Genomic DNA, 9203 nt, shown 5'->3' on the forward strand with positions numbered 1-9203 from the left:
GAAGAAAGCAGGCAACTTCGGCGTCCGTTTTAAAATCTTTGCTCCTCATGAGCTCTTTCCATCTAATATCATTAGTTAATGATTAATTAAAGCAGACAACTGGAAGTTGAAGTACATTGCTTTGACCAACTGTGGTAATTAACGCATTAATTTACACTTTTAGTTAATAAAATAAGTTATTACGGAATTACTAACTTTTTTAAGGAAATTTATTAAGGAAATACATTATGACGCATTTAATTAGTAACAATTCATATATTACTTAATCTATTAATCATTTAGAATCTTTACTAGTTGCTGATGCAGTAATCATTAATTAATGGTTTAGTTCTTCATGAGTTCCCCCTGAGGTCGACAATCGCGCCGGCGCGATAGGCTCGCTTTTTTTCAGTTCAGTTCAAAAGAAATTAATTTTGCTCTGTGGACTTTATATTACAAGCAAGTTTCATACATCAATCGATTCTGTTAAATGTGTATTATTTTTGTGTATACTCACAATAAAAACAAAGTGTTGTGCTTTTTACCAAATAAAGAAAAATAAACGTGATGCGAGTTCTGCCTTCTCTCTGTCAAACAGACATACAGACACACAGGCACGAAGCTTGAATTATCTTCTTTTAAATGAGGTAATTTTTATAAAAAACAAATATTCTCATCTTGTGAAATCTGTATTAAAAGAGAGCGATTCCAGTCGAGCTAATTAGAGCTCATTCAAATGTAATGTGACACGCCCACGGAGAGCGCGTGCTATTCAAACGCAAATTACTGAGGCAATCCATCAAACCTGTGAACGCCCCCATATCAGCTCGAGAAAATACAAGTTTAATCATATCATTGTAGCCTGCGTGTTTATACCATCTGGCAGCACTGTGAGGAATAATAATAATGAAAAATCTACCTCAGAGTGCAGGTATTGCAGGAGAGAGGATCCGAATATGTAGTAATTTTTTTTTTCCTTCTCAAGTTAATCGCGTTTCGGTGAATGAATGAACGGCAGCCGCAGAGATGCGCGCTGTTTATCACAGCTCGCAAAAAGACAGTTTAAATTTAAATTGCGTCTCTGTGTGAATGAATGATGATGTTTTAGCAAACTGTATTGCTATACTCAGTTGAGTAAAAATCGACAGAAATATGTTGAAATAAAATGTAGGCTATTTGTATAAGCAACGTATTAAACTGAAAATTAACATTTAAATGCCCTAATATATAATAAAAACAACGTTACAGTCAGGCGTTTCTGTTTGTGAATGAATGTTTCGGTTTTAGCAAACTGTATTGCTATACTATAGAAGCTTGTTTCCACCACAAAATATAAAAAAAAGATAATTGCGACTTTTTATCTCACAATTGCGAGTTTACATCTCGCAATTCTGACTTTATTTCTCAGAATTGCGAGATATAAAGTCAGAATTGCGTGAAATAAATTCGCAATTGCGTGTTTTAAAGTCAGAATTGCGAGATATAAAATCACAATTGCGTGTTATAAAGTCAGAATTGCGAGATATAAAATCACAATTGCGTGTTATAAAGTCAGAATTCTGAGATATAAAGTCAGAATTGCGAGATATAAAGTCGCAATTGCGTCTTATAAAGTCAGAATTCAGATTTTTTTTCTCGCAATTGCGACATTATATCACGCAATTCTGACTTTATATCTCAGAATTCTGACTTTATATCTCAGAATTCTGACTTTATATCACGCAATTGGGAGATATAAAGTCAGAATTGCAAGATATAAAGTCGCAATTAAAGTCAGAATTGTGAGATATAAACTATTCTGTAAAAAAAAAAAAAAAAGTCCGGCCTATTTTTCCCCCTTAGAATTGGACTTCCGAGAAAAGATGTCAGAATTGCGAGATATAAACTCGCAATTATGTGTTATAAAGTCAGAATTGCATGATATAAAGTCAGAATTCTGAGATATAAAGTCAGAATTGCGTGATGTAAACTCGCAATTGTGGGATAAAAAGTCGCAATTATCTTTTAAAATGTTTTATTCAGTGGCGGAAACAAGCTTCCATACTATACTGAGTAAAAATCGACTGAAATATGTTGAAATAAAATGTATTTGTATAAGCAACGTATTAAACTGCAAATTAACATTTATATTTCTTATAATAAAAATGAAAGACCTATGTTACAGACATATGAAAGACAACATTTCGTTGATTAGTTTTGGATAGATTATACATTTTTAATGTAAAATATCTGCCACCTCAAATAAGCTTTCAAATAAGTTTGCCAATATTTGCTTATGTTAAATATAATATATTTTGTTATCAAATAATCAATCAAATCCTTAACTTTGAAATATGTATGATAAAATGTATACTTTAGATTTTACAAAGAAAGATTACACTTGAATTGTAATTGTAACCTTTTTAATAAAAAATATATATTTACAAGGTAGATGTAAACAAACTATTAAAAGGTAAATATAAGCCTTTTCTTTAAATAACTTTTATTGTGTTTTATTATTGACAAATTTGGGGAGAGGATAAATATTCCAAAACCGAAAATACAGTATGAAAATTAACTGCACAATTACTAGATATGTTTTCCTTGGATATTATAGGCCAAATTGCAAGCACAATATGTGGAAAAATAAAAAAGAATTGAGATACTTCCAACTGTTGCTCTTGCATTCTTGTGGCTCAGTGACTCACCTGAATGAATGGCTAATTAAGTATGCAGGCCCCATTGTCTCCTCAGGTGTGAACCACTAAATATGCATGACCGTAGACGCCCACTCCGCATATGGCCTTTCCAAACAGAAAGTGCTTTGCAAAATTCAAATCAATGTATTTTGTTATGTGAATGATAAGGCAGGGTGATTTTCACTTTTCACTTTTTTCTTTTGAAGAAAAAACACTAGGCAATGACATATTTTAGACAAAAGTCTTATTGGCACATATTTAGAATGTGTTTTATGTCCTTATTTCAGAAACTTTAGTTTTTAGTTTTTTCAATAACCATGCATAAACATTATTCTCTCAAAAATGCAGACATGTACATTCTTGTTGCTCACATTTCATGGTAGCCCTGTTTGTGCTAAATAGTGTGTAATTTTTTTTTGCCATTAATATGTTTATAAGCAACTGAAAAAAGCAAAAATGTCAGGGCATGTCAGAACATCTCAAGGACCCCAAAAACACCTTAGACCCCAGAGGGTTAAGCAGGGGAACCTTCCGTGCCATGCATGATTTCAAACCATGACGTCTCAGTGTACTACCAACAGTAACCTTGGAAACAGTGGTCCCAGCTCTTTTCAGGTCATTGACCAGCTCCTCCCGTGTAGTTCTGGGCTGATTTCTCACCTTTCTTAGGATCATTGAGACCCCACGAGGTGAGATCTTGCATGGAGCCCCAGTCCGAGGGAGATTGACAGTCATGTTTAGCTTCTTCCATTTTCTAATGATTGCTCCAACAGTGGACCTTTTTTCACCAAGCTGCTTGGCAATTTCCCCGTAGCCCTTTCCAGCCTTGTGGAGGTGTACAATTTTGTCTCTAGTGTCTTTGGACAGCTCTTTGGTCTTGGCCATGTTAGTAGTTGGATTCTTACTGATTGTATGGGGTGGACAGGTGTCTTTATGCAGCTAACGACCTCGAACAGGTGCATCTAATTTAGGATAATAAATGGAGTGGAGGTGGACATTTTAAAGGCAGACTAACAGGTCTTTGAGGGTCAGAATTCTAGCTGATAGACAGGTGTTCAAATACTTATTTGCAGCTGTATCATACAAATAAATAGTTAAAAAATCATATATTGTGATTTCTGGATTTTTTTTTTTAGATTATGTCTCTCACAGTGGACATGCACCTACGATGACAATTTCAGACCCCTCCATGATTTCTAAGTGGGAGAACTTGCAAAATAGCAGGGTGTTCAAATACTTATTTTCCTCACTGTATATTGCCACCATTGTTGAGATTCATGTGCTAAATTGTGATATCTCTGTGTTTCTAATAGACAGTGTAGCTCTGTTTCTCTGGTTATGCATGAGTCATTGTAATTTATTGCTGTGGTTTCACAGTGGTGGTAATGTAACACTTTTGATTGAGGATTAAACTCTGAATGAGTGAAAATTAATTCCTTAGTGAATGAACAGGCACTATGATGATTTTGCCATAATCATTCATAAACATTCATAAAGTGTGACTTGCAAAAACACAGCTCTAGCAGCAAAAGCAGAAACTAATGTTTTAGCATCAGCATCCCAACTAAAGCAAGCACTGATCTCTATAATGGTAACTTCAAACCAAACATTTTCAATTAAACATCTTAATAACAACTTCTTTAGATGTATGACAGAAATAAAGCCATACTAAATAATAATAATAATAATACATTTTATTTAAAAGCGCCTTATCAGGACACCCAAGGACACTGTACAAAGCAGATAAAAACATTAAAACAGTAAACAATAAAATTGGCAAGACAACATTGAGATGATATGGGTCAGGTGGAATATGACTGTCTAAACAAAAAAGTTTTGAGTTTGGATTTGAAAAGGTGAAATGAGTCCATAGTACGAAGGTCTGCAGGGAGGGAATTCCAGAGATGGGGAGCAGAGCGACTAAACGCCCTGATCCCCATTGTAACAAGACGGGCAGGGGGGACAGAAAGCTGGCAGGTATGAGAGGATCGTATTGAACGGGTCGGGATGTTTAAATGGAGGAGATCTGAGATGTATGGAGGAGCCATATTGTGAACTGCTTTGAAAGTAATGAGAAGTATTTTAAAGATGATCCTCTGTTTGATGGGAAGCCAGTGAAGTTGTTGCAAGATGGGAGTGATATGATGAGAAATGGGGGTCAGAGTAATCAGGCGTGCAGCAGAATTCTGTAGGAGCTGCAGCTTCTGGAGCGACTTATTAGGGAGACCAAACAGAAGTGAGTTGCAATAATCTATCCGAGATGTGACAAGGCTGTGAACCAGGATGGCGGTGGTTTGGGGAGTGAGAGAGGGACGAAGACGGGAGATGTTACGCAGGTGGAAATAAGCAGACCGAGTGATGCTAGTAATGTGAGAGTGGAATGATAATGTGCTGTCGAGGACGACACCCAGACTCTTAACCTGAGGGGAGGGAAGAACAATTGAGTTATCAATGGCAATGGAAACTTTATTGGATTTGGAGAGAGTATGAGGTGTGCCCACCATAAGGACTTCAGTTTTTGAACTGTTCAGTTTGAGAAAATTGGATGAGAACCAAGAGTGGATTTCTTGGAGACAGAGGGTAAGAGAGGTTGGTGGGAGTAAAGAGGATGGCTTAGTAGAGAGGTAGAGCTGGGTGTCGTCCGCATAGCAATGAAAGTTAATGTTATGTTTACGGAGGATGTGACCAAGCGGGAGAATGTAGATAATAAAAAGAAGAGGCCCCAATACAGAGCCTTGGGGCACTCCAGCAGAGACAGGGAAGGTAACAGATTTCTGGGATTTAAGTTGTATGAACTGTGTGCGATCAGAAATGTATGAAGTAAACCAGGCTATGGGAGTGTGGGTGATACCAATGGATGATAATCGACTAAGGAGGATAGGATGGGAAATGGTATCAAAAGCTGCTGTGAGGTCCAGAAGAATAAGTATGGAAAGTAACCCAGAATCAGAAGCCATGAGAAGGTCATCTGAAATTTTAAGAAGTGCGGTTCCAGTGCTATGAAGGGGACGGAAGCCAGATTAAAACTTCTCATAGATGCTGTTGGACATGAGGTGATTATGAAGTTGTGAAGCGACTGTTTTTTCCAGAATTTTGGATATGAAGGGTAAGTTAGATATAGGACGAAGATTGCTGAAATTAGTGGGGTCCAGACCCGGTTTTTTTAGAATGGGTGTGACCGAGGCGGTTTTAAGTGAAGGGGGGACTAAACCAGAGCTTAAGGAGGAATGAATAATCTCCGTGATAAGAGGTGCAAGTGAAGAGCAACAGGATTTAACCAGGGTGGAGGGAAGTGGGTCGAGCTGGCATGTGTAAGGTTTAGATTTATGAATAATGTCCGAAATGGCTTGAACGGAAGGAAGGTCAAAACAGGAAAAAGTAGTAATTGGGGCTGGATAAGGGGTGCTAAAGTTGCCTCCAGAAGCTGCAGCTCCAGATGAAGTCAGGTGTTTATGGAGGTCAGTGATTTTGGAAACAAAAAAGGACATACGTTTGTTGCAAAAATCATGGGATTGCATATGGTAGCGAAGAGGGTCAGGAGGTTTTGTAATGGAGGTAAGAAGGGAAAACAGGGTTTTAGAATTATGATGATTAGAGTGAATTAAATGAGAGTAGCAGGCAGATTTAGCTGAGGAGAGGGAGTCCTTATACAGATTGACATGGTCCTTGTAAATATTGTTGTGAATGGTGAGTCCAGTTCTATTGGCAAGGCGTTCCAGTTGACGGCCCTGAGATTTCATAAGGCGTAGGGCAGGAGTAAACCAGGGTGCAGAACGGGTGAAGGAAACTGATCTGGATCTCATAGGAGCATGGGTGTCCAAGAGAGTGTGAAGATTTTTGTTGTAGGAAGAAACTAATTCATCAGATGAACAGCTGGCAGATACAATTGGAAAATTATTAATATCAGATGCAAAGGTAACAGTGTTAATGTCCTTGATATTCCGGAAGTAGATGGTACGAGGGAGAGTCATTTTAGATAGCGGGAGAGTGATGTTAAAAGTAATTAACATATGGTCGGAAAAAGCAACAGAGTGGGTTTTACAGGCAGAGGGGATAACACCAGAACAACAGACTAAATCCAGTATGTGCCCCCTACAATGAGTTGGAGAGTCAATATATAAATGCAAACCGAAGCTTTCCAGACAAGATGAAAAGTCTCTGGAGAGCGGAGAACTGATATTATCCATATGAATATTAAAGTCACCCAGGATGATTAAGTTATGAGATAGGGTTAAAAGATGAGTGAGAAGCTGGGAGAAGTCATTCAGAAAATCTTTGTTATATTTTGGGGGACGGTAAACAGTAACCACGACTGTGGGAGAGGATCCGGGCAACAATGAGGCAGAATATTCAAAGGATGAAAATAGAGGAGCAACAGGAATCGGCACAACTTTCCAAGTCTCGCGATGAAACAGTGCGAGACCTCCGCCACGTCCAGAAGCACGGGGCTGGCAATTGTAAACAAACCCCGGCGAGGCAGACTCGTTAAGAGGAATAAAATCATTAGTAAGCTGCCAGGTCTCAGTCAAACATAAAAAGTCAAGTTTATAATCCATGATGACATCTCTTATTAGTAGACCCTTGTTATTGAGAGAACGAATGTTCAAGAGACCGAAGTGAATGGTGGCAAAGCTACTTTTACGGGCAGAGTTAGCCACTTTGGGCAGGCTAGCCAGACTACTATGATTAGCTCCCCGGCTAGCGGGGGGCTAACAGTGTTGCCAGTATTTTACTGTAAAAAAAAAACCTGGTAAGGTCTAACAGTGTGGCTAATTGGTTAGCATGAACGCAAGGAAATATGTATGTTTAATATTACATTTATTGTTTTGAATGTACAGTAGGCTATAATAAAGACTAAACTGCCAATAATAAAATCCAAACAACAGTTAAGTAGATCCAAAAAAAAAAACTGGTTCATACCCACCAGCCAAACAACCACAATACCCAGAGATTGGAACTTTTGGAGAGCATTCATAATTCCTTTCAATCAAAAAATTTGGAATATTAATCGTCTGAGAATGAGAGTCATGTCAAAATAAGAGTATATGCACTATATTACATATGCCTATTCTTTTTTTCTTTTTTTTCTTTTTTTTTACTCTAATTCCATTAAAAATATAATAAGTGTAATATTTTGAATAAGTGTTTTAATTTTCATTGCTTTTATTTTGTGATTATTTTATTCCTTTCTATGTAAAGCACTTGCCATAGTGTTTCCTGTGTCATTTCTTTGATATGTTGTTGGTTCACTAATAGGTTCACTAATATTCAACATATTATTTGCATACTGATTATTTAAATAGTACTATTATATATTAAAGCTCCAATATGTAAAAAATTTTCACCACAAGAGGGCGCAGTTTCCAACAATAACAAAGGCGAAGCTTGATGACGCTATGAAGGAGGTGACGATGGGAGATGCCGTTGATCACGGATGAGGTAATTTATTCGTTTTTGTATTACCAGTATGTCTGATCGTATTATTTTATGTCATCATAATTAATGAACTGCAAGGAACGTGAAATGTTATGCTATATTATCCCGTTACAACTTACAGCTATTTGTCATTAATTCATATCTATTAAAATCATCTTTACTGTAACTATTACGTTACTTGTACAATAACATTTTTTTTTATTTGCTTACCTGTCTATCAATACACTCGCGAGAGCAGAGTCTCTGTCAAGTCCAAGATTGCCGCGCAGCTCTCTCCATCTCGAAAACGCCTGGCCGATATTTATCCGGGTTTTATTCCTCCGTTTGTCACACAGTCTGCGTGTATCTGAATATGGACGCTTTCGTTTTGTTGGCACTTCAATACTCGCCAAAGAGTAATCGTGATCCATAACAGCTATAACCATACAGTCTATGGCTATAATGCTATAACCACCACTTCCGCATCTGACCATGTGATATTCCGGTGTGGTGGAATATCACATGGACCACACCGGAAAAAAAGGATAGAGCCGACATTGCGTCACTGAGAGGCGACATTTCTTTTCTGGGACGGACAGTTATTTAAAATCGGAATTTCTCTTAAATAAAAAATCTTTGGAGACTTTTGAGATATTGTAAGTACACAACTGGAGGAAATATATCACACTGTGCAAGTTATTTTCGGAAATTTTATTACAAAATTGTTACATATTGGAGCTTTAAGGTAAGGATATATTCGATCTTAAATGTTACTAGTAACTAAAAAATAAGCACTAGATCTATTTTTTTCTTAACAAGTTAGGTATAATTAAATACTAATCACTATTGGAATAAGTACTAGTATCTAATAAATAAGAACTAGTATCTAATGAATAAGTACTAGTATCTTTAAAAAGGTACTAGTACCTAAAGAATAAGCACCAGTATCTAACGAATAGGCACTAATACCTAAAAAAATAAGCACTAGAAGCTAATGAATAAGTACTAGTACCTAATGGAATAGATACTAGTATCTAAAAAAATAAGTACTAGTAGCATGAAAATAGATACTAGTAGGTTTTAAGGATTAAATATTAAAACGGCTTGCCATAAAAAGACCCATCAAACCTT

The 9203-nt window shown here is 36.8% G+C and overlaps 1 protein-coding gene across 1 annotated transcript in view; it reads right to left on the reverse strand.

The window, feature by feature from the left end:
• Positions 1-9130: 9130 nt before the first annotated feature.
• LOC308687567 (cytochrome P450 3A30-like) overlaps positions 9131-9203 on the reverse strand; it is a 90863-nt gene continuing 90790 nt past the window's right edge. Inside the window, exon 14 of the mRNA XM_081360182.1 lies at positions 9131-9200. The gene's annotated coding sequence lies outside the window, so the exon portion shown is untranslated. The remainder of the gene's footprint in view (positions 9201-9203) is intronic.

The sequence above is a fragment of the Scardinius erythrophthalmus genome (assembly GCF_964197995.2).
Source record: "Scardinius erythrophthalmus genome assembly, chromosome: 3".
Classification (NCBI taxonomy): domain Eukaryota; kingdom Metazoa; phylum Chordata; class Actinopteri; order Cypriniformes; family Leuciscidae; genus Scardinius; species Scardinius erythrophthalmus.